The following is a 22,679-nucleotide window of genomic DNA, read 5'->3' as shown; positions in this document are numbered from 1 at the left end:
GTTTTGGGCATCCCTGCTAGAGAGGGCAGAATCAGTGCCCAGACTGGGAAAGGCTGTCGCACTGGGAAGGGCCACGAGCCCCTCCAGGGGCAGAGATGGCCTTTGCCTCTGTCCCCAAGCCAAACAAAGCTGTGGCTCAGTGTGATTCCATGAGTCATCCCCAGCATGAGTCACTGCTGCTCCCTGGGCTATCATTTTATTGGGAATGGGCTCTTGCTGGTTCCTCTGCAGCAGACAGAGCAGGGTGGGAGCCAGGGCAGAGCGGGAGGGGACACTGCAGCCACCCTTCTGGAGAGAACACCTCTCTTCCCGGCTGCAGCACCGGGCCAAAATCAGCTCTGCCAGAGTGACTCTCCTTTGAATCTCCAGCTGCTCTCAGGGAACTGGAAATGGTGGTGACACTCCCCTCGTAAGCAGATTATTTCTGTTCGGCGCTGGGCTCTTTGCCTGCACACAGTCGGTCACTAATCGCATCTTTTTCGCCAGTTAACTTGGGGGTTTATCAGTCTGAGCCCTCGCCTTTATCAGATCTCAGCCTTGCTGGGCCGATGAGCATCTCTTATGCTTCCCAGGCTCCCTGGAAGATCTCTGCCACTTATTTGAAATGTGCTGAAAGGAAGCCAGGCTTGGTGAAAGCGCCTCTCCTGGAAATCCCCGCAGCTCTGAGAGATGCTCCCAGCTCAGTGCACAAACTGGAGCCAGCGGCAGGGAGAAGCCTCCTGCCCACAGTGCCACAGCCCCAGGGGCATCCATCCCAGCAAAACCTGCTCCTGGGGAATGCAGGGTCCTCACAGAGATTCAGGGACTGATAAAGCTGCTGCAGGGTGCAGTGAGAGAGGAGAAAGCTGCTCCTGCAGCCCAGGCTGCTCTGTGCACAGTCCCCATGTGCACACACACAGTGTGTGTCAGACCCAGAGCTATCCTTCTTCTTGCTGTGCCCCAAGTGATGCTGTCAGCACCCTCAGTGACAAGGTGATGCCCTGGGTGATGCTCCCTGGCCCCAGGTCCTCAGCAGGGTAAGGTGAGGCCCTGTTTCGTGGGTGACCAGAGCAGGAGTCACACAGGAGGAGGAGGAGCTGTCCCTCAACCCTCTTCCACAAACCTCCTCCAGCCCAGGGTCACAGTGATGCCACCAGCCCCACATCACCCGGGGAGAGCCTTGTCCATTGCAGCCCTGGCAGTGCCAGTCAGGAGCTGCAATTTATTTTGTTGGCTCAGCAAGATACCACTGGCTCCCAGCACTGCATCTTCCCTCAGTGAGGTGAGAATGACCCTCGAGCTCAGCAAGCAGGTCCAGCAAGAGCTGGGGCTCTGCTGTGCACACCGGGAGCCTCTGGAAGTGCCGCATCCTCAGGAGGCTCCAATGGGCCGTACGGAATGAGCGTCTGTGCTCACCCCGCCTCAACATCTCACGTGTGAAACAGAGATGAAAAGACCTTGGAACACGGCCAGGGAGCTGGGAAAATAGATGGGCTGTTTGAGAAGCACCTCAGAGAGCAATGCTGAGTGCCATGGGGCAGCCTGGGTGGAAATCAATACCCTCGGCTCCGCTGAGCAGTTCAAGACTGGGTAGGGAGTGATGCTCCCTGCCCTGCACCCTTCACCTCGGGCCAGTCCCGGTGGCATCCAGGCAGAGCAGCGTGCAGGAAAGGCTGGATCCCACCTCACCTGGGTGTTTTTTAGCTTGGCTGTGTTTGTCTCTGTGACCTGAAGAAATCCTTTCAGGTAGGAGAGCACATGGCTTTGGCGGTCTCTCTGGGGGCATCCTCACAGCCAAGCCCAGGACTGGATACACACAGGATGTTTCCTCGGCTGCTGGTGCCAGCCACACTGTGGGAGGCAAGGGTTAACCAAACCCAGCTCAGTTTATTATCTTAACTCAAAATAAGCTTTTTCACAGAAAGCAGCTGGGTGTGTGGAGCGAAACTCATCACTCCAGGGATGCTCAGTGCTGCTGAAGCCAATTTCAGGAGTAAATACATATTTTTAATGTATTTCTTTTTATGAAGCAGAAAAGCGACATGGCTGGATGGTGGAGAACCTACCTGAGCTAATGGCCCAGCTGGAGCTCTTCCAACCAGCCTGTTTAAGGAAATGAATAGTCTGGGCCTTAGCTCAGGCTTTAAATGCTTTTAAATAGATCTGTGCTATTTGCCTGCTGTCCCTGTCCCTGCCACGGTGAAGGAAATGGGTTCTGCTGGGCTGGCTCGTGCTTGGGTGGGAGAAGTCCAGAAGATGCCAAAAGTGGGCATGGCTGAGGGCTCGCTCCTCTGAGCCATGTGTGACGCACAGTGCTGGAAAAGCCACCAGCTCCTGGCCCGTGTCTGTCCCCAGGGAAAAGACTGTCCCTGCTGGGCAGAGACCAACCAGCTTGTCACCCTCTGTGGGGGCCACCTTTGGCACAGGCGGCTTGGAGTGGGGCTTTGGATGCTACAGGAGGTTTGGAGACTTCGCCGTGGCTTCCCAGCAGCTCTGTGCCCCCACCCGAGGGAGGGAGCAGCACTGCCAGTGACCCAGAGCGGTGACTGCCTTTTCATGTGGGTACTGCCACAGCCAGGTCAGTCCATGAACTCTGTGATATTCTGCCAGGTCTGACACACATTGGGAGGTCATTCAAAAGCCAGCAGCTCCTGTTGGAGCTGGAGAAGTTCCTTCTCTCTCAGCTGGAGAAAGGCAGCAGCCCAGGGCAGCTCCTTTCTTGATCACTTGAGTGGAGCCGACAGCTCTGACTCAGCAGAGCTCTGCCCCCGCACTGGCCTTGGGGGGACTGAGGCACAGAGCACTGGCCAGTGCCATGCCTGAGCTTTTCCAGAGACTGCTGGGCATTTGCTTGGAGAAATCACCTCTGCAAACATCATGGAAGGAGTGAATTTCAGAGCTGTGCTTACACATGTTAACATGGGGCCAAAATCTGCACGGTGTCTGAACTTACACCCGTATGAACGAGAGCAAGGTTTAGTTTGATGGGGAGAGCCTCCCTCAGCAGAGCCCAGGCGATTCCTGGATGGAGCTGGTTGCACATGGTGGGAGCAGCCACCCACCCCACCATGGAGAAGGCACCAGCAATGCTCAGTGTGTCCTGTGAGGTGGCTTCAGGTGACACAACGATGCACCTTGAGCCTCAGCGCTGATCTGATCACAGAGATGGGAGATGAAGGTGCTGCCTTAGAGAAAGCAGCTCTTCAGCTGAATTCCCCTGCAGGGCAGTGTCCAAACAGCTTCACAACCTTTTCAGCCCCATGACAGGCTTGAAAATAAAATTCCAGTAATGGATTTAGGGGAGCGTGCCTTTGTCCTGCGGGATGGTGAAGCGGTGCTCTGCTGTGATCAGCCCTGACTCATGCTCTGATGTGGCTTCCAATTAGCTCCGGCGCAGGATGGGCTTTCCTGCTGTGCTGGGAATGAAAGAGCCAGGATGAAAGGCACTGGCCATGTGCCAGGTGGGCTGGGGACACAGAGGGAGCTCCCCAGAACCCTCAGAGAGGCCTGGCCAGTGGCTGTGTTCCCCCTTCCCCTTGGTACGAGCTGGGCATGTTCTCCACTAGTCCACAGACTAGCTCAGAAACTCACCAAAAGCCAGAGTATTTTCTATGTATTTCTAGGTTATAGAAGCATTCTATCATAGAATCCCAGAATGGTTTGGGTTGGAAGGGACCTTAAATCTCATCTCATCCACCCCTGCCATGGTCAGTGACACCTTCCACCATCCCAGGCTGCTCCAAGCCCCAATGTCCAACCTAGCCTTGGACACTGCCAGGGATCCAGGGGCGGCCACAGCTGCTCTGGGCATCCTGTGCCAGGGCCTGCCCACCCTCACAGGGAAGAACTAGAGATGGATATCTATTCCTATATAATCTATATATCTCTCTATAGATTTGTAATGATAGACATATCTATCTATTTATTTCTATATTAAAAAGAAAGATTATATTTCTATATATAAGCTATACAGAGAGGAAAATCCTGTTGCTTACCACGATGTGACTTCAAGCCTCGCCACCCTTCCAGCAGCAGCTGCAGCTCCAGGGACACACGTGCTGTGCCTGCTCCTGCTGCCCACCCTGGGCTTCCCACAGGCCCAGAGCTGTTACCAGGGCTCCTGGTGTGCCCTTGGGATCAGGGGTTCTGGGGGCTGACATCCAGCTCATCCTCATCACCCCCATCCTTCATCCCTCCCTACGCCAGTGGGCATCTTCTGGGAACAGGGACATTGTGGGCTGTCTCACCTGCCCTTGGTGGCCACAAGGCAGACGCTGGCCATGGCCAGTGCATGGCCCAGCCGTGGGGCTCGGTAGCCCCGTGCTGGCTGCGTGGCTACAGGGACAGCAGCAATGCCAGAGGGCCTTTTTCCAGCCTGGAAAAGGATGCCCGGTGTCCCACGGGCACCGCGGGGCTCTGGGGGCCAGCAGGGCGGGGACGCTGCTGTCACCAGCCTGCACCGGGACAGCGCTCGGGCACAGCACCCATTCCCTGCTGGATCGCATCCCTGCGGGATTCCTGCTGCCGTGCCGCCTGCTGAGCGCCGCAAGCACCGGCAGAGCCGGAGGTGGCAGAGCCGGAGGCGGCAGAGCCGGGACGCGGAGGGGCCGTGGGAGCGGCCCCAGCCCCAGCCCCGGCCCCGGTCCCAGCCCCAGCCCCAGCCCCGGCCGGGCAGGCGGAGCAGCGCGGGGCCGCTGCTGAGCTCCCGGTAAATCCCACCGGGGGATTTAACGGGAATCGCCTGTGAATGCGAGCAGTGCTCGGTGATTACCGAGCTACAGCGCGGCACGCTCTGCTGGCACCTTGCAGGGCTCGGGAATAAATGCAAGGGACGGTCTTCGGGCACTTGAGGGGGCTGTTCGTGTGCCAGGGGTTTGTCCTGTGGGCTCCCAGGCTGCGCTGCGCTTTGTGCCCTTCGTGTGTGAATTAAACATCGGCTGAAATTGCTGATTTGGGGCTGGGGTGCTGAGTTATTGCCTGTCACGGGGTGTTTGCTCCTTTGCCCCTGCACTCCAGGAAGCCCCTTTGCTAGAGCTGCACCTCCCCTCTCCTCCCAGTTTTGCGGGAAGCTGTGACACGGTGATGGGGACACCATTCCCAACCCTTCCCAAACACCATGGGGTGCCCCGGTGCCACCAGACCCCATGGCCAGCAGTGATGGCTCAGTGCAGGCAGGAACACTTGCAATAACTCTGCCAAGAGGCAGTGGTTTATTATTATTATTATTATTATTATTATTATTATTATTACTACTACAGGCACCTCAGAACCCTGCAGGGTGGTTACCTGAACAAGCTGTGAGTGGGACAAGCCTGGCTGGACATACAGGAAGGGTCATTGAGGAAAGGTCCTGCTGGGTCCCCTCCAGCCAGGGCCACCCCCTCCAGATGGTGACAACCCCAAACCAAGCCCTCAGTGCACGCACAGGAGCTGAGCTGGCCCTGGAACAATCGCTGCCTTAACAGGCAGAGAGGCAGCTGCTCCACTCCAGAAGGCCGAGCCAGAGCCAAGGCTCTTTCCCAGTGTCCAAATGGAGATGCTGTCCCTCGGGTCCTGCCTCTGGCTCTTTCCCATGTGCAGCAGTGGGCGATGGAAGCTCCCTGGTCCTGGCTGACCAAAGCCTGAGCCATGCTCTGATGGGCAAAGGACCAAACTCATACTCCCCAGACTTCACCCAGCCAAAACACACAAGTGCTGCTGCTCAAATGCATTGGGGATGCTCCAGGTCCCTGCTGGAGATCAGGTTTGAGGGGGTTATTTAAGAGAAAAATCTGTGTTTTTCTGGTGAAGGCAGAAAGACCAATTTTTGTCTCTTCTCCATAAATCTAAGTTCCACTTGCTCCCAAGTCGACCCAGTAATTGTAATTCTAAATTAAATGTAAATGTATTGGCTGCTGGTAAAGGTCATTCCACAGAAAATGGCTATGTTTGCCTCTTCTTCAGATGCATGAATACTAAACATGTATAATTCACAGGATCATTAGCAGATACAGACGTTTCCCACCTCTGCTCCCTAATCCTCACACAAACCCATTTTATACGTCAGTGGGCAAAAGGAAAACTGTTCACTCTTATTTAATGCTTATAGATCGGGCTGTCTGCTGTGAAAAAATGCAAGTGCTCAGCATCCATTGGGATCCAGCCCTCTGGAAAGGAAATCCATGTCTTAGAGGAGGCAGAATGACCACAGGATGTCCTTTAGGGCTCTGTGCAGTTGGGTCTCTCCTCTGCCAGATCATCACCCTGGCTTGAAAAGGGTGGACTTGGGTCAAGGTCTTCGAAACCTCCTCCAAACCTTCTCCCAGGGGAATTAGGGAATGCAGGTCTAATGAGGACCCAGGCAAAAGGCAGCGATTATCTCTAGAACTCCTTGGGGTGAGCTGGGTCACATTGTGCCTGCTCAGGGAGCTCCTAAAACTGGGCAATAACAAGCAGGTGGAGCAGAGCTTCAAAGCTGATGAGGACTTTTCCACCACCAAGTGCTGAAAAAGGAAAAACTACAGGGTCCAGCAGGAATCATCCCTTGGCGAGGGGAGGAGGTGGCCAGGCAGTTTCCCTGCCCAGACTAAGGCAGTGACTCACAGCATCCTCAAGTCACTGAGCCTCTTGTTGTCTGAGAATGTCACAATTTCCTCGGCTGTGATCAGGAGCTGGAATTGCTCAATACTTTGGATTTTCTCCCCTTTGTTGCCTGATTGCAAACAGTCTGCCCCAATCTGCTGGAGCTGCCGTGCTCTGGAGGCAGAACGAGCAGTGGATGCTCCTGCCAAGGGCACAGCTTTGCTCTCAAGGCCCTGCTGGTGGTTTCTGAGCCAGGTGAGGGTCTTGCAGTAACCCCCTGCCCCCATCTGCAGGGAACTTCCCCAAGGGCAGCCCTTGGTGGGAGGCTGAGTACCAGACCCACTGCCTGACCCTGGCACAGGGATGAGGAGGGTCTGTCTCACCTGCAAGCAGCTGGGCCAGCTCTGTGCTCTCAGGGCAGCAGTGCCACCCATGACTCACCCCTTGCAGCTTTGGGGTCCGCTCCTCCATCCCCACTGGATACTCAGTCCCGAAAAGCACAGGTTTTGTGACAACAGAAGTCATTAGCTCAGCATCCCTGAACACAGCCCCAAATCACCCCAAATTTGGCTGCAGATGGACACAGGATAGAGAAGCTCCAGCTTTTTGCTCTCATCTGAGCCACTCCCCAGGGAGTAGTAGGGGTTGGGATGCTCTGTGGGGATGTGTCCTCCCCACCATAGGAATTATTCCATGGGGCTGAGCACAGTGGTGCTGCCCACAGGTTTATTGGTCAGTAGCCTCAAGACCAGCGCAGTAACACTGGGAAGAGTGGGAAGCCAAGCTCCAGCAGCAGTGTGAAACCATGCAGGAGGTGAGGCTGGAGACACAGCCACCCACAGCACGGGGCTGCAGTGCCCCAGGAGACCAGGCAATAACCCAGGACACAGGGCTGGGATAATCCCACAGGTCAGGATGGGGATTTGGGGTTCAGTGGGGTTCCCACCTGTGGGCAGAGGGCTGGGGGCAGGTGGGCACACAGGGAGTAGCAGGATTTAGTGCCCTGGAGGCTCTCCCTGAGCCATTGCTGCTCACCCAGGCGTGGCTGTGCCTGTCCCAGGGGCAATGCAGGTCCTTCCCCTGTGCTCTGAGGAGAAGCCAAGCCTTGGTGGGTCTCAAGGTGACCGAGGTGTCCCTGGGTGCTGCTGAAGGGGGTGAGGAGCCTGCTGTGATGAGTGAGGGTTCCTTTGTGCAGTCACAGCGCAGGTGGTGCAGTCCCTGTCCAGGGAGCTGCTCTCCCTGCCCTGGAAGCAGCTCCCCAAATGCTCAGGGAGGCTGGCAGGACCTGGGCACAGCTCCCAGGGGCTGGGCTGCTCTGTGCCTCCCATCCTTCAGCTGGCTGGGAGGTTTGCAGCAGGGAGGGAGCTGGCAGGCCCTTCCTGGAAGGTGCTCATTCATGCACTGACATGTTTATTTGCATACAGACATTTTAGGCTTTTTGTTGTTGGCTGACTTATTGTACGAGTTCTCAAAGCTGTGATATTGAATTATAAATTGAGACAGTGTATCCATGAAAGATTGCTCTTTGACTATAGGCAGTACTATCAAATATGACAGTCACAATAAATGCATGCTTTAAAGCCAAGCTAAATATGCTCTCCAATCCAAGACGTGCAAATCAAGCAAGTAGAAAAATAACCATAATATTTTTTTTTCCCACAAACAAATCCCAAACCTTGGGTGATGATTTTGTTTAGCTTTATGTCTTGGCTCCTTGGCAAAATACTCAGGCAGCAGATAATGAAATGACCTACTTTTGCTGTCTTTGTTCATGACAACACATAAATTAAGAATTATGCCCTTTCAAATTAAACTTATCGTTTTTGCAGAAATTAGAGTGTAATTCCTGCTGCAGGTTGGAGGTGAGGGAGGAGGAGGTGGTTCAGCTTCTGTGGGATCCCTCTGTGCTGTGCCCACAGACAGGAGCAGGGCTGAGCATCCCAGAGGTCCTGGGCTGGTCCCCACCAGCAGCAGGGTCCTCTCCTCTCCTGCTGCTCTGACTCATTTGTGCTCACCCTGGAGGCCTGGAGGCTGAGCAGTGCCATTTAGCTGATGATTTAACCACGGCCCCGGGTTTAACCTAAGCGCTGCCTTGGAAGCTGCCACGGTCGGGTGTCGTTGGGAGCGAGCGCCCTTGGAGACCCCCCCTCTGCAGGGGAATTGTTTTGCCTCCACCCGCATGCGATGCGCAGGGTGCTGCAATGCTTCCTGACTGGGTGACAGCAAAATAGTGCTTGCCTTAATTGAATTTCAGATGGGGCGTGTGGGTGGCAGCCCGCGGGGCTGGGGGGCTCCTGTGGGATGGGGGGTCCGCGGGGCTGGAGGCGATGCTGAGGGACAAAGACGTTATTTGCTCAAGTGAGTGGTGTCTGGCTATCGCTGCCTCCGGGTGGGATGGCTGGGTCACAGCAAGGTTGTTCAATAAGGCTGTGTAATTTCCTGAGGATGCCGGAGGCAGGAAGGAGGATGGAGCGTGCCCGGGGGTGATGCTGGCCGGCCCCAGGTGGGCTGCGGAGCTGGGAGAACTTCTGTCCTCCCCGAACACCTCAGATGGATTTAACAGTCTACAAAATCCATTATGAAACTCAACGATGTATTTCCACGAACGAGAGACTAAATATAGCACTTGGAGCTTTCCACTCGCGGGCCCTGCAGGCGCGGTACGAGCCCGCGTGGGGCAGCCGCAGGAGCGGGGCTGGAGTCACGGCACGCTCCCGCTCCCAGCCCTGGTCCCCTCCACGAGCCCACCCAGGCCCCCTTCCCAAAGGGGATCACTGGGATGCAGAGGTGACAGCGCTGCTGGGTCTCCATCCCTTGCAGAGACCAGCAGGATCCGGGGCAGGGTGTAGGGGATGTGCAGCAATGCACCCCTGTGAGATGAGAGGGGCACCTTAAACTCATCCCTGACCCCCTGCAGCCCCCCAGCTCCACGTGCAGCCATTTCTCTCCCACAGAAACTCCCTCCCAGCTTGCAAGTGCTGGGCGAGCTGCATTGCCCCTGGCAGGGCTTTGCTGGGCTCCCTGCCCTGGCAGAGCTCTCCGGCAAGCTGTGAGGATGCTGCTGGCCTGCACCGAGAGCTGGATCTGGCTCCGAAGGGGGTTGTGCCTCAGATCCTGGGGCACCGGTGCAGCAGGAGCCTGGGAGGTGCTCACACGGCCTCTCCTTGTGCTCTCATTCCCAGCAAGCTGCAGGTGAATTCTCAGAGCTCCCAACTCCGGCAGAAGGATTTGAGGATCAGAGGGTGACGGGCCATGCTGCCCAAGCCCTCCATGTGCAGGGGGTGAGTGGTGCTGGGGAGCAGAAGACCCACCACAGACCCCAAGCCACACAGTATCCTGTGGTGATTCCCAGCTGTGTCCGTCACTGAGGGGCTGAATTTACCGCAGGGGTTTGGGCGTGCTGTGCCTGGCTCAGCCTGGTTCAGGCTCTTGTGCCTTGTGGGCAGGTGGAGGCTTCATTCTGCTGGAGCAGGAGAGCAGAGCAGCCCCTGGGATGCTGCACCCTGCAGCAGAGACCCCAGCCATGGGGTGGGTGAGCAGGGCTGGCAGCAGTGACCCCACTCTGCTGGGACCTTCTCTGTCACCTCTTCAGCCCTTTGCATCGATCCTCTTGGTGCTGCCAGAGTTTTCCAGGCTGTCCCGTGGTGCTGGTCCGGGTCCAGTTACCCTGAAGACGGTGGCTCTGCTCCCCCTCCAGGCTGGCTCCTGTCTCCTGCTGGTTTTGAGCAGTTGTGCTGGCAGGAGCACTTGTACTTCTTCCTTCCAGCCTGTTGTTTCCAGGTTCAGTGAGTAATTCCCGATGAGCTGCGATTTCTAAAATTAAATCCTTAAGATTACAAACAAGAGGGCTGAATTAATATTCCTGCAGTGTGTGGTGCATTAACTCCCTCTGGGATGTCTCACCTGATGACTGTGCCTCCCCTGCAGGCCTGGCCCTCCTGCCACTGCTCCCGGTGCTGCTGTGGCCAGTCAGAGCAGGATGGGGCCCGCTTGGTGCAGATCTAGACCCAGCTGAGAGTGGATGTGTGGGCCACAGCTGCTCTCCACGCTGATCTCATCTTTGAAAATATCTTATTTAGGTCAGATTTCTTTTTTTTCCAGGCAGATCTTCTGCCAGTCTTTGTTTAATCTGAGCTGTCTAATTGGGGGCCCCAAATTCGGCTGAACATGCTGTTAGTCTCATTGAAGAGCTCTGGCCTCATGGGTTGGGTTTTTTTCTTTTCCCTTTTTGCAGAGGATTGATTTTCCTGCCAGCGTGATTCCTCCCCACTGAAGTTCCTATCACTGCAAAGTTCAGGCTCCTCTTTGTTCTAATTATCGCTGTCTCCACACAAAGTGAAAGAGGCAAACGCTCTGCTCTATTTCAGGTGTAACTGAGATGACAGTCCTGCACTGCCGGGAAGGCTGCAGGAAGCTCCTGCTCAAAGGATCATCTTCCCTTGACCAGAATCAAAGGAGCAGCCAGTCTTTGGGAGCATCTCAGGAAAGGCCTCGTCTACCTGGCCAGGCTGTCCTCAGCGGGGAGCAGCACTGCTGTCCCCTGGCCAAGACAGGAGCTTTCTCTCCCCTGTGGAGAAACTGGAATTTTCATCATCCCCGCAAGTGCCCCAGGGATGCTCCTTGTCCTCCCACGATAGAGGAGCAGATGCCCCATCCCTGAAGACATTAAAGGCCAGGTTGGACAGAGCTCTGGTCAGCCTGGTCTGCTGAAAGGTGTCCCTGTCCGTGGCAGGACAGCTGGACTGGGTGATCTTTAAAGATCCCTTCTAACCCAAACCATTCTGTGATAGGGAAAGGAGCCCTCCCATGGGCTGCTCCAGGGTTGCTCTTCCCTGAGAATGGAGAGTGGTGCTCCAGTAAGGAGACCTCCTACTGCTTTTAGTTATTCCTAATTCCTCAGGAAAGTCCACAGAGAATTGGGTTTGTTTCTCTCACCACACTGCCATAGTTGCTGTTTGCCATAAGGACATCAGGTAGCGGGAGCAATGCCAGCCCAGCTGCCCTGGCTCCAGGTGAGACCCTGCTGTGCTCTGCTAGGGCTGCCCGTGCCCAAGCAGCAGAGGTGCAGCTCTCCCTCTCCCACACCCACTCTTAGCTCTGCCCCCTAAATCCCACCAGCCCTATAAGTGACATTTCTGGGGGCAAATGGCCCTGGCAGCCATGAGTAGGTCTGGTGCTGCAGGCACTCCGGACAGCACAGCAGGCTGTGGGCAGCCCCTGCACCCCCAGAAGCTCCTCCAGGGGCTCAGGCAGACTCTAAAGCTGCTCAGTGTGGTGCCATCCCCATCACATTGGCCCTTCTGGCCTGTGCTGGGCAGGGTGCACGTGGGACACGGGATAAAATCCATCCCTGTCCGATGACTCGGGATTTTCCCTCTCTGAGCAGACGGCTGTGTGATCCCAAGGGAAGCGCAGCCAGGTGGGGAGCAGGTCTCAGCTGAGTTTGAGTCAGGCAGCCAGGAGCAGATGAAGTTACTGAGCCCCAGGAGCGCCATGGTATTTCTCAAGTGAAGCACTCTTTTACTGCTGAGATTAACTGTTGATGAAAAGGCTATTTTCTGAGAAGGCTCTTCCTGACAAAATATTTGAAAGCGTTTTAAAATAGTTTGCGTGGAAACATGGAAGAGCTTAGGCGGGAAGGAGCTGTGGGGATCATCTGTTCTGCCCCCCCTGCCAAAAGCAAACCCAACCTGAGCTGCATCCAGCTTTGATGCTATACCTTATTTTTACATTTTTTAGTGCAAATCTGAATTTTTCATCTTGATGCAACCTTCAAAATCTCTGTCAAAACAGTTTAACTGGAACTTCTGCTGAAAGTAGCTGAAAAGGTTGGCATGGAAAGAAATGTTTCCAAATGAAATGTTTACTGACCCCCTCTGGATGCCTTTCAGTGATTTTTATTTTATTTTTCTATCTGGTTTTGAGCAGGAAAATTTTGTAAGATCTTCAGATCTGGAGGTGGGAATGGGCTGTGGCTGAGCCAGCTTTGTTCTGCCCTCCCACATGGGATGCTTGGGCTGTGCTGAGCCCTTTGGGGAGCTGTGGCAGTGACTGCCGGGGGACAGTGGCACAAACGGCCACAAATCCTGCAGATTTGTATCAGACATGGGCTTGATTAAAAATAAATGAACGAGTTTAAACCTTCTCACTGTGCATGGAGAGGATGGGACTTCCAAAGGCAGAGAGACCGGTGTGGGCACAGAAAGGATCTGTGTTTTATTACTCTCATCTCAGTTTCTTTTCCCCCTTGTTACTAATCTCATTATGTTTAAGAGTATAAATTTAGGTTGGCACAAATCTGTATTGCTAAAATATTTTACCTTGAGTTCTTAGAAGCTCTCTCCATCTGTGAGGATAGTACTAAGTATTAATTAACCAGCTAATCCTATGCAGTGCTTGGAAAACATAAAATATGACAAAGAAGCAAGTCCAAAGTGCAATTCCATTCTAATCAAAGCAAACCTGTCCTTTTGCCAGAGGAGAAGGCTTTGGGGTTCTTTTTGCTTTGAGAACAGCACTCAGCTTGCTTCAAGTGTCTGCTCAAAGCTGCAAATCACTTTTTGAACCAGAAAAGGTGAAGCAAAGGGAGATCGAAGGGTGGCCAGGACAGCGTGAGCACGTGGGGTATCCCAAGGGAGACCAGCAGCTGTTTCTCTGTCCCTGCCATGGCAGCACATCCAGCAGGCAGAGGGATGGAGCAGTGCCGGTTCCTGTGCCCTGGGCCAGCTGCTCATTTCTGCCCCATGGTAAGTGCGACAGTTTCTGGCTCCTTCTCTTGGCATGTTGCAATCAAAAAGCTCATATTTAGCAACAAACCTGCTCCCCTGTCATCTGAGGGAGTGTCTCTGTGGCTCAGAGAAGCCCCTCTGAGGAGGGTGAAGCCCCTCTGAGGAGTGCTGGGTCCCAGATTAGGATTAGGATGCAGGTGGCACTAGTGGAGGCTCCAGAGGGAGCACATGTAAATACGGGCTGGGCTCTGTGTGGATGCGTGGCAGCCTCCCCACACCCCGTCACCAGCACTCTGTCCTCTGCCATGTCCTGAGTTCACAGGGATGTGTCTCAGGAATGTGGGGCAGGTGAATATTATGAAGAAAATGAAAAGTCTGGGGTCTGGCTGAGCCTGGGGATGCAGCAGGGCTGGGGAAAGGGCTCGTGCAGCAGGAGCTGGGATTCCGTGGCTTGGTGTGCCAGATGATTGCTTGTGCATCTGGCTGGGGATCAGGGGTATCCTGAAAAGTCATGGGGGGGGTTATCCCTACGTCTCATGGGTGTTTTGGAAAATCCTGCCTCTGGTGCTCACATTGTCACAGTCTCTGCAGAGCCTTGGCTCTGTTTGCCTCCAGACAATGCCAGGTGAAATTATCTCCTGATATGATCTCGAGGTGCCAGGCTTGACACGAGCAGGTTCACTGCGTTCCCACTGTGTGTTCACAGCTGTTGATCTGGTCCTCCCTGTCTCCCTCTGCTCAGAGGAGCTGGGCACGGTGCTGTGGGCACGAGCAGGGCCAGCACTGGGGCCCTGTATCCCTTCAGCCTGTTGTTTGTTCTGCTGCAAAGGAGCCTGTGCAAAGCCTTAGGTTATTTGGAGTGGGGTAATTGAGCTCGTGGCTCCTGATGAGTCCTCTCTCCACACACAGCACGTGTAGCCCAAGCCCGGAGCTGGGGAGGCGGTGTGGGATGTGCAGCCCTGTCACCACACTGCAGAGTGCTGGGGATGGCGCTGGCACAGCCCCGGAACACGGAGCTGCCTCCTGTTCCCACTCCGTCTTGTGCTTTCAAAAGCACTTCTGCCAAGCCACGCATCCGGAGTTTATGGGATCGCTTGGCTGGACCCTGCAAGGACGTGAAGTCAGAAACAAGGGCTGGACAGGGCATAGGGAGCTCATCCATGAGGTGGTGGGGCTGATGTCCCACAGAGGAAATGGTGCTGGAGTGAGCACAAAACCAATGGGATTGTTCTCCATCCATCCCAACACTCCATCCTGGTAGCCAAGTTATTTTTAACACTTTTCCCATAGCAACACGACAGTTCTGTGCATCAGGGAAGGGCCAGCAGGTTCCCCTGGATCAGGATTGGGGCAAGAACCTGAGGGCACGTGTGTCCTTTCCTCTGGAATCCAGAGCCAGGGCTGTGCGTCCTGCCCGCACACACCCAGTGTCCCGGGGGAGCCGTGGAGTGTCCCCCTGTGTGCCCCTTCCAGGTAACTCAGTGCCCAATTTCGCTGTGTTTAGTAGGGATTAAGGAAAGTTAACCTATTTCCATGTGCATTTCCCATTGGGGAAACAAACTCTGGAGCTGAGGACTGATAAAGCGCATTGGACAGCCTGTCCTGTCTGTGATGTGGACACTTGCACCACGTCCACTCCTGCAGGGGAAGTCCTGGGGAAGCCGTCTGTGCCTCCAGAGTCCAGAGCCCAGCCATGGCTAAGCCAGTGCCAGCCCTCTGAATCCCAGAACCCCAGAGTGGGTGAGGCTGAAGGGCCCACAGGGGCTCAGCCGGCGGCACCTCCCTGCCCCAGCAGGGCCATGGCAGAGCCCAGGGCACAGCAGTGTGCCCACACAGCTCTGCAATATCCCCAGCGAGGGACACTGCACAGCCTCTCTGCACAATCTGCTCGGGGCCGGGCCCTGCCCAGGGCAGCAGTTCTGCCTCCTGGGCGGGGGAATTGCTGCGCTCAGGCCCTGCCCGGTGCTCTGGGGCCGCTGCCGGGCCCCGGAGCAGAGCCCGGGCCCTGCCCTGAGCCCTCCCTGCAGCCAGGGACACCCAGGACTGAGGGCCCCTCTCAGCTGGGGCTCCTCTCGAGGCTGAGCAGCCCCGGCTCCCTCAGCCTGTGCTGGGCACGGAGATGCTCCAGGCCCTTCCTCCTCTGCCGGCCCCACTCCAGGAGTGAGGATCAGGCTGATCCCAGCTCCTTGGCTTGCTGAGGTGGTGTTGGTCACTGATGTGGTGCTGGTGGGCAAAGGGTGCAGTGGCTGAGGGAACTGCCAGTGCTCATGTCCGGGGCTGCTCCCCACCCTGGGAGAGCTCCTGCCCTGTGTGTGCCACAGGAAGCCTCTGGAGCCCAGCAAGGCCCGTTGTGCTCCGGTCAGTGCTCAGCACGCAGTTGCCTGGGGACATCTGCCCTTCAGAGGGGACCTTGTTCTGCTGCAGTCACAGCAGAGCTGTGAGTGCTGACACCATCCCCGACTTCAAATCAAACTCCCACACTCGCTCCTGCTTTCAGAGCTGTTTTTCTGCACTGTTTTCAACTGTGGAAAATGCTGAATGGAAATTAGGATGTAGAGGGTGATAAACTGAGGTTGGGGACAGAGGTGTGATGCAGACCGTGGGGTTTAGTGGTCAGCACCATGTAGGGCAGGGCAGGACACCTGTCCCCAGCCCCAGGCTCTACCCCACCTTCACAGCAGCCTCTGCCCAGGCAGTGCATCCCCCCACAGTCCTGTGAGACCAGCACAGACAGTGGACAACTGGAGTGCCAGCAACTGGGTACCCAGTTAGCTAGTGCCAGCAAAGCCCTGCCCTCCACTGCAGGAGCCCATTGTGGTGTCCCTGCCCATGGCAGAGGGTTGGAACGAGATGATCTGTAAGGTCCCTTCCAACCCAAACCATTCTGTGTTTCTGTGATTCCTACAACAGCCTGTCCACTTCAAATATTGCTCTGTTGGTCTTGAATTAGTGTTAGGATTTGAAAAACTTACACCGCTCTTTGAAAAACCCAGATCAAAAGAAATATGTTAAGTAGCTCCAGCCAGGTGCAGCAGGGAGCAGGGAAGGTGCTGCTCGGGAGCACAAACCAGAGGGTTGTGATGCATGAGGTCAATTTTGGCCCTGGACACAGAAAGCAGAAAATCAAAGAGTGTGAGGAATTTAAAAGGGGATCTGAGGCCAGTGTTACCTCTGTGCCAGGAGTTATAAAGCAAGGGAGTGTTTCATACAGTGCTGTGAGAGGAGGGACTCGCTGCCTGAACAACATTCCTGACCTTGCAGGGATCCAGGGCCTTACTTTCCTTGTGTCCTTGGAGCAAGGCTGGGTCCCCATGGTGGGACCAGCTTCTCTTCCTCCTCTCTCTGTCCTTCATGTTCAGACTTGGCAAGTGGCATCTGCTTGGAATTCCTGATAGGCCAGGATAGTCCTGCTCTTCCTGCTTGGTGCACAGCAGAGTCACTCCTGCCCACCAACAGGCAAGGTCAATCTCTGCAGAAACTGGAATTTAGCCCCATATTTTGGTGTTGTGAGACTTTTTTCCTTTTGTTTCAAATTATCAGTCCTAGTAGTAAATGTCTGTCCTTCCACCATCCAGAGCTGTGGAAAGATTATATCATTGTTTTAATTCCCTTGGCATTGGCAAGATTTTGGGGGAAGAAACACCAGTGCGAGTGTGCACAGTGCCTGGGCGAGTGTTGGGAGGAGGTCGTGTCAGCCGAGGGGCTGGGAGAGGCATCCTTAGCTCCGGGAAAGCAAACAGCTCCAGGGCAGCAGGACCTCCTGGAGATACAGGGTTGGAATGCTGCTGCTTCCTGTGCTGGCCTCGGAGGGGACAGCGTGGAACCATCGTGCGCAGTTTTGTTGCGAGTCACGGGCTGGGGCAGGGCTGGTGTGAGCGCCGTGAGCTCGGTGCTGATCCGATGTGATGGGCTCACAGGGCAGGCATGGCCCCTGCTAGACAAGGTAATACAGGACCTGCAAGTCCTCCTGGCACAGGCACCTCGCACCAGCTGGAGGTACTTTTGTTGCAGGGCTTGTGCCAGTTCTCTCCGAGATATCAACTGGAAACACTTTTCCCCTGCTCTAAATGCGTAAGGATTTCTGCCAGTATTGTAATGTCACATGGAAATCTGCTTCTGCATACATACCTCTTATTACTGGCGTAGCAAATGATCCTAATGGGGACTTGGCCAAACCTCTCCAGCTTGAAGGATCAGTGCAAAATTTGAATGTGTGCTTCCTCAAAGCCTATAAAGAAACCTATTTCACCTGCAGTTGCTGGGACAGGAGCACTTGAAAATCCCATCTCAAATGGGCAGCCCAGGCAAGGCATCTCCTCCCCACAGCAATGCCTGCACCTCCTCACAGCCCTGGGGTGTTTGGTCCCCAGCTCTGCTCTGACCTTGGTCCATCTGTATCTCCTGGCTGAGCAATTTCAGCTCTGCCAGCCCAGTGCTGGGCAAATCAGGGAAGGTTCCCTATCCTGGGGCAGGTGCTGCCTGTGGGGAATCCCTGGGCTGGGAGGTGTAAGGTGGTTATGGGATCCCAGCAAGGTGGGGTGGGGCCCTGTGCAACCTCATCTGGTGGTGCTGTCCCTGTCCCTGGCAGGGGGCTGGAACTGGATGTGCTTTAAGGTGCCTTCCAGTCCAAACCGTTCTGTGATCCTTGCTGGAAAATGGAAACAGAAACCTGGCACCTTCAACAGGATCCTTGGTGGTGGCAGAACAGAAACAGCCCAAAAGGGCCATGAGCAGGAACTGCACTGCTCTGCAGCAGGATGGGGGTGCATGAGCTGCTTCTGCTGGCCCAGACACGGGCTGGCTCCTGCCTGCGCCTCAAACACTGTCCCAGCTCCCTGGGGTGAGACCAGGATAGCGCCTGTGCTGTCCACACTCCCTGAGGAGCTGCCTCAGATCTGTTTATAGACACCTGTGAAGTCCTCACCCTGCTGCAGTCAAAGAATAAACTCCTGTTGCCTTCAAAGTCGGGACGGTTTCCCACTGAGCCGGTATCTTCCATCCCCTCCTCCTCAGATCCTGCTCCTGGACCTTTAGATGTCCTTCTCTTTTAACTCGACTTGATTTGTGCAGTCTGGAGCTATATTTGGGTTGGAATAAGCAGTGTTTGCCCCCTAACATCATTTGCTGAGCAATTCTGAGCTGGGTTTTGCATCACTTGTCAAGCAGCTGTGTCCCACGGCAGTGCTGTGTCAGGTGTGCTGTCTGTTGGGAGCTGCTCTAGAGCAGGTGTCTCTGAAGGCATCTGTGCCCTCTGGGCTTTTTTCTTCTATATTTTAGGTTTGTTCCAACTTGATAAAAAAACCATTTCACTCCCTGGAGGGGCTTAAAGCTCTGCCCTGGCTCTGTGGGCTGTGGGAGTCTAGGGAATTTGTTCCAAGGGCAGTCCTGACCCTGCCTTGTTTCCAGCTTAGCTTGATCAAAGTCCCTGTGGAACTTCCCAGTTTTGACAAATAACTAATTTCTACCAAAAAACTGTTTAGCTCTGAATTTTTCTGACTCCTGGTAATGTATCCAGACTGTAGGAAAACCACAATATGCATTCTCCCTTCTCCCTTGGGTCCCAAAGACAACTGTGCACGAGCCAGGGATGCTGGGCTGCCTCTGAGGAAATGCAGCTTGTTCCTCTGGAGTTATTTTGAATTTACATAGTGTCCCTGAAATCAGAATCTCAAACATTATCCTTACTTATCATTAAGTTTTTCTCTGCTGCTTCATGCTTTCACTCAGCTTCACAAAATTCTGATAATTCCAGCCTTTCCCCCATCCCTCCGGCTTTAATTTGCAGCCCATCACAGCGTTGGCTAAGAGAATCAATCTCCAAGTTCATTACCTCAAGCTCTTTCCCAATATGTTCCCCTGTAGTTTGGATAGATTGTGGTGTTCTCCCTTCAGATCTTTATTTTTCTCTGCTGTGGCTGATTGAGACAAATTACCCCAGGTGAGGAACACAAGGCTGATGCTGCATCCAGTGCTGGCTCCAGCGGGTGCAGAGTGGCCCCAACAGAGGAACGTTGGTCACTGGAGTGTCTGGTGGAGCCCCTTTAGGCACTGGAAGAGCTCTGAGCTCTCCCTGGAGCCTTCTCTCCCCCAGTATCACGGAGTTTCTCCTTGCATCTCCGTGAGGGAGTCAGTATCTGTGCAGCGGGGACCCAGGGTGTGCTGGGGTAGGTGCAGAGCTCTCCTCCTGGTTCCAGGTGTTCCATGGGGCTGCCGTGGCCTCGGGTGATGGGAGATGTGGGCGACACCAGGAGAAAGGGATGCAGCTCCTCGTTCCCTCTGCCCTTCAGTGCACAGCAAGGGCAGCTTGGTGCACTGCACTGCACGGCAAGAGGGGCTGTCTCTGGCTGGTCCTTTTGCCTGGCGCTGGCCATAAATCACCTCCCGACACTCCCTGTAAAAGCTGAGGCTTTTCTTAGTGCCTCAGCATCCCCAGTGGGCACTAGCGCTGCACGAGGCTCTGCCTGCACTCGCACAAGCTCTTCAATAACTCCAGGTGTCAGGTATTCAGAAGGTTTTTATTTATTAAGGCTCAGACCAACTGTTTGGGCACAACATTTGACTGTGTCTGTCCCACCCCCAGGGATCTTGTTGCTCCTCATCAAGCAGCAGCTCTGTCCTGCCTGGGAGGTGCCAGAGGCTCCTGGTGCTGCTGCTGTGTGGGTGTTGGTTGGATTTTCCTGCTGACAGAGCCAGGCTCACTGCTGTAATTATGGGTTTTTATCAGTCCTTTGGTTTGTCCTGGGGACCAGGAGCACTTCATGTCCCATGGTTGTGGCAGCAGGTGAGCGATGAACCCATGGGTCAAGTTAAAGACCAATGAAAAGTTGTCTGTAACCACAAATAATTATTTCTTTAAGGTGTGTTGGCCTTTCACTAGAAAAAGAAGGAAAAACATTTTAAGGGCTTGAAACATGAAGTCTCAAGTGAAGTATTTGTTTTAACATCATCGCCTTATCCCTGTTCCCTTCAAGCAAAGTGAGCTTTTATAACCTTGTTTGGCCACAGCCTGGGTGGCCTTGAGGGCAGCAATAGCTGTTGTTTTGGGGGCGGAAAGAGAAAAAATTAGCCAATATGTGCTGGAGAAATTGGTGCTGTTCTTCTTCTCAACGTCTGATCCCATTTCCCTGAGGACAAAGACCAGAACAAGGCAGAACAGGGGAAGGAGCAGCATCCTTGCAGCCGGCGAGCCCCGTTCCCACTCCTCACGGGGTGGCACCAGCACCAGGCTCTTCCCCTGGGCTCCATACACAGGAGGGCTTTAGGAAACATTTGGGTACCGGGGCACTGCCCCTCAGGACAGGCCTCTGCCCTCGGTGCCCTCTCTCCTTCCATGGGGGACAGCACCACTCCTCAGTTTGCCGCTGCTGAAATGTTAAAATTCGGACAAACCAGCAATTTTTCTGCAGAGTGCAAAGTCCCAGTGGACCAACCAGAAACCTGCAGTAAAGGACACATCCTCCTGGCCCTCTTATTTGTGTCTGCACTGTCCCTGGCTCTCATTAGTGGGGATTTATTCCTGCAGATCCAGCGGGATCCCTGCCCGGGCTGCGAGCAGTCCGTGCTGCCCCTGCCCTTCGCAGCGGTCTATTGGCTCTGTCTGTCCCAGCATCCCTGCCCTCCAGGGAGCTGCCTCGGAGCTGCTTCCCAGCAGATTTGCAGCCCCATCCCTGCTCGCTGCTTAACTGGGATGCAGGAAAAGCAGGACACAGCCACGCTCACACAGTAGCGGCGCTGGGTTGTGACCCCGCGGTGCCCACGGCCTCTCCTGCCCCGGGACTGTCATTTCCCGCTTTCCTGTGGGATTATTTCCCTGCAGAGGTGCTTGCCCAAAGCTCAGACACCTGCAGCTCCCATCCTGCGGGCGCTTCCATGGGATGGCTTCCCGCAGGTGCCGGGGAGCCCCGCGCCCAAGGTTGCTGCCAGCTGAGAGCAGGGCTGGCCGCGCTGGCAGCGCCGCGAGCCTCCCAGAGATTTGTTTGCTTTCCTTCATTGCTCCTGTTGACTTTGCAGGAGCAATATGTGCACGCAGGGACCTGCATACAGATGTCCCCGTGCGGCTGCGAGCTGAATCACGCCTCTCCTCCTATTTTTTCTTCAAACCTGGCCCCCGCTGACATTGAATTAAGGGCTTTTATTATCACTTGTGCAGAGGATTTTTCTTCATCCGTGCCTGTGCAGCCACGGCCAGGCTCTGCCAACCTGACTGCCCCGCTATTAATAGCTGCTTTTACCTTTCATGTGTGAGGCCCAGCACTTTTATTGCAGCTCTTTGGATGTACTTCAGTTTCCAGTGTTTCCAATTCTCCCAGCAATGTCTTCTCCTCCTTCAAATTCTTCCTGCCTATTTTTGCTTCCTTTTATCTCAAATCCCTTTTTTCCCCACCCAGAAATGATCCTGCCAGAGGATGATTTTGTTGGTAATATTGCTCTTGCATTTTAGACTTCTCAAGGACTAATGAACTTTATTAGATTATAATGAACTTATTACTCAGTGCTGCTGACCTGCTTTTGAAAGAACTTGAATTATTATTTGGAACAGGCCTGTTGAGGGACTGTATTTTTTTTGCAGAGCAGTGTGGGTATATTAACTAATCAGAGGCACATTTTTTTGCTTTGCTTTAATTATCTAAGATTCATGTGGAATAGAGCTGGTGTGCACTGATGGAGAGCCAGGGAGTGGGGATGGGGCTGCTCCATCCTCCAAATGGGCTGGAGGAGCTGTTCCATGATGGATTGTTGGGTTCCCATCTCTTGCCTCCCTCCAGAGCATCATTCTCCACCCTGTCCTCGAGTCTCATCCTCTCCAGTCCTCACAGCCAAGGGATGCTCTTAGGGAAAGCCCAGTGGATCTTGCACCCTCGTGCTGGCTCTGAGACTGCTTTAATGTCCATCGGATTTGGGGTGGCCCCACCTGAGCTCGAGGGTGGGTGGGTGAGTGTGGCTCTGGAGGAGGAGTGGCTGGTGGGTGGGAATGGATGGGCAGGAGCATTGGGATAAAGCTCCAGGGAGAACTCAGAGCCCCTTCCAGGGCCTCAGGGAGCTCCAAGAGAGCTGTAGAGGGACTTGGGACAAGGGATGGAGGGACAGGACACAGGGAACAGCTTCCCAGTGCCAGAGGGCAGGGATGGATGGGATATTGGGAAGAAATTGTTCCCTGGGAGGGTGGGCAGGCCCTGGCACAGGGTGCCCAGAGCAGCTGTGGCTGCCCCTGGATCTCTGGCAGTGTCCAAGGCCAGGCTGGATGGGGCTTGGAGCAGCCTGGGATGGTGGGAGGTGTGGGATGGGATGGGATTTAAGGTCCCTTCCAATCCAAACCATTGTGTGATAAACTCAGGGATGCCACTTGGTGACTTCCAGCAATTCCACATCCATCACTGGCAGTAACAGTGCTGTCAAATCCCACATTTTGGG

General features: G+C 54.7%; 1 long non-coding RNA gene across 2 annotated transcripts; it reads right to left on the bottom strand.

Moving 5' to 3' along the window:
• Positions 1 to 1,812: 1,812 nt before the first annotated feature.
• LOC121662936 lies at positions 1,813 to 4,598 on the bottom strand. Of its 2 annotated transcripts, none has more exons than XR_006015485.1 (3): positions 4,227 to 4,598; positions 3,975 to 4,132; positions 1,813 to 3,395 (listed from the first exon to the last, which is right to left on the bottom strand). It is a non-coding gene; the product is annotated as an uncharacterized LOC121662936 (long non-coding RNA). The 2 variants fall into 2 exon arrangements; XR_006015482.1 differs by having other exon boundaries at positions 1,814 to 2,845; positions 2,933 to 3,395; positions 3,975 to 4,598.
• Positions 4,599 to 22,679: the final 18,081 nt, after the last annotated feature.

Source organism: Corvus kubaryi, unplaced genomic scaffold (genome assembly GCF_017639235.1).
Source record: "Corvus kubaryi isolate FWS band 111438036 unplaced genomic scaffold, C.kubaryi_AGA036_p1.0 128, whole genome shotgun sequence".
NCBI lineage: Eukaryota > Metazoa > Chordata > Aves > Passeriformes > Corvidae > Corvus > Corvus kubaryi.
The sequence above is the reverse complement of the archived record's forward strand: the minus strand, read 5'-3'. Positions and strand labels throughout refer to the sequence as shown.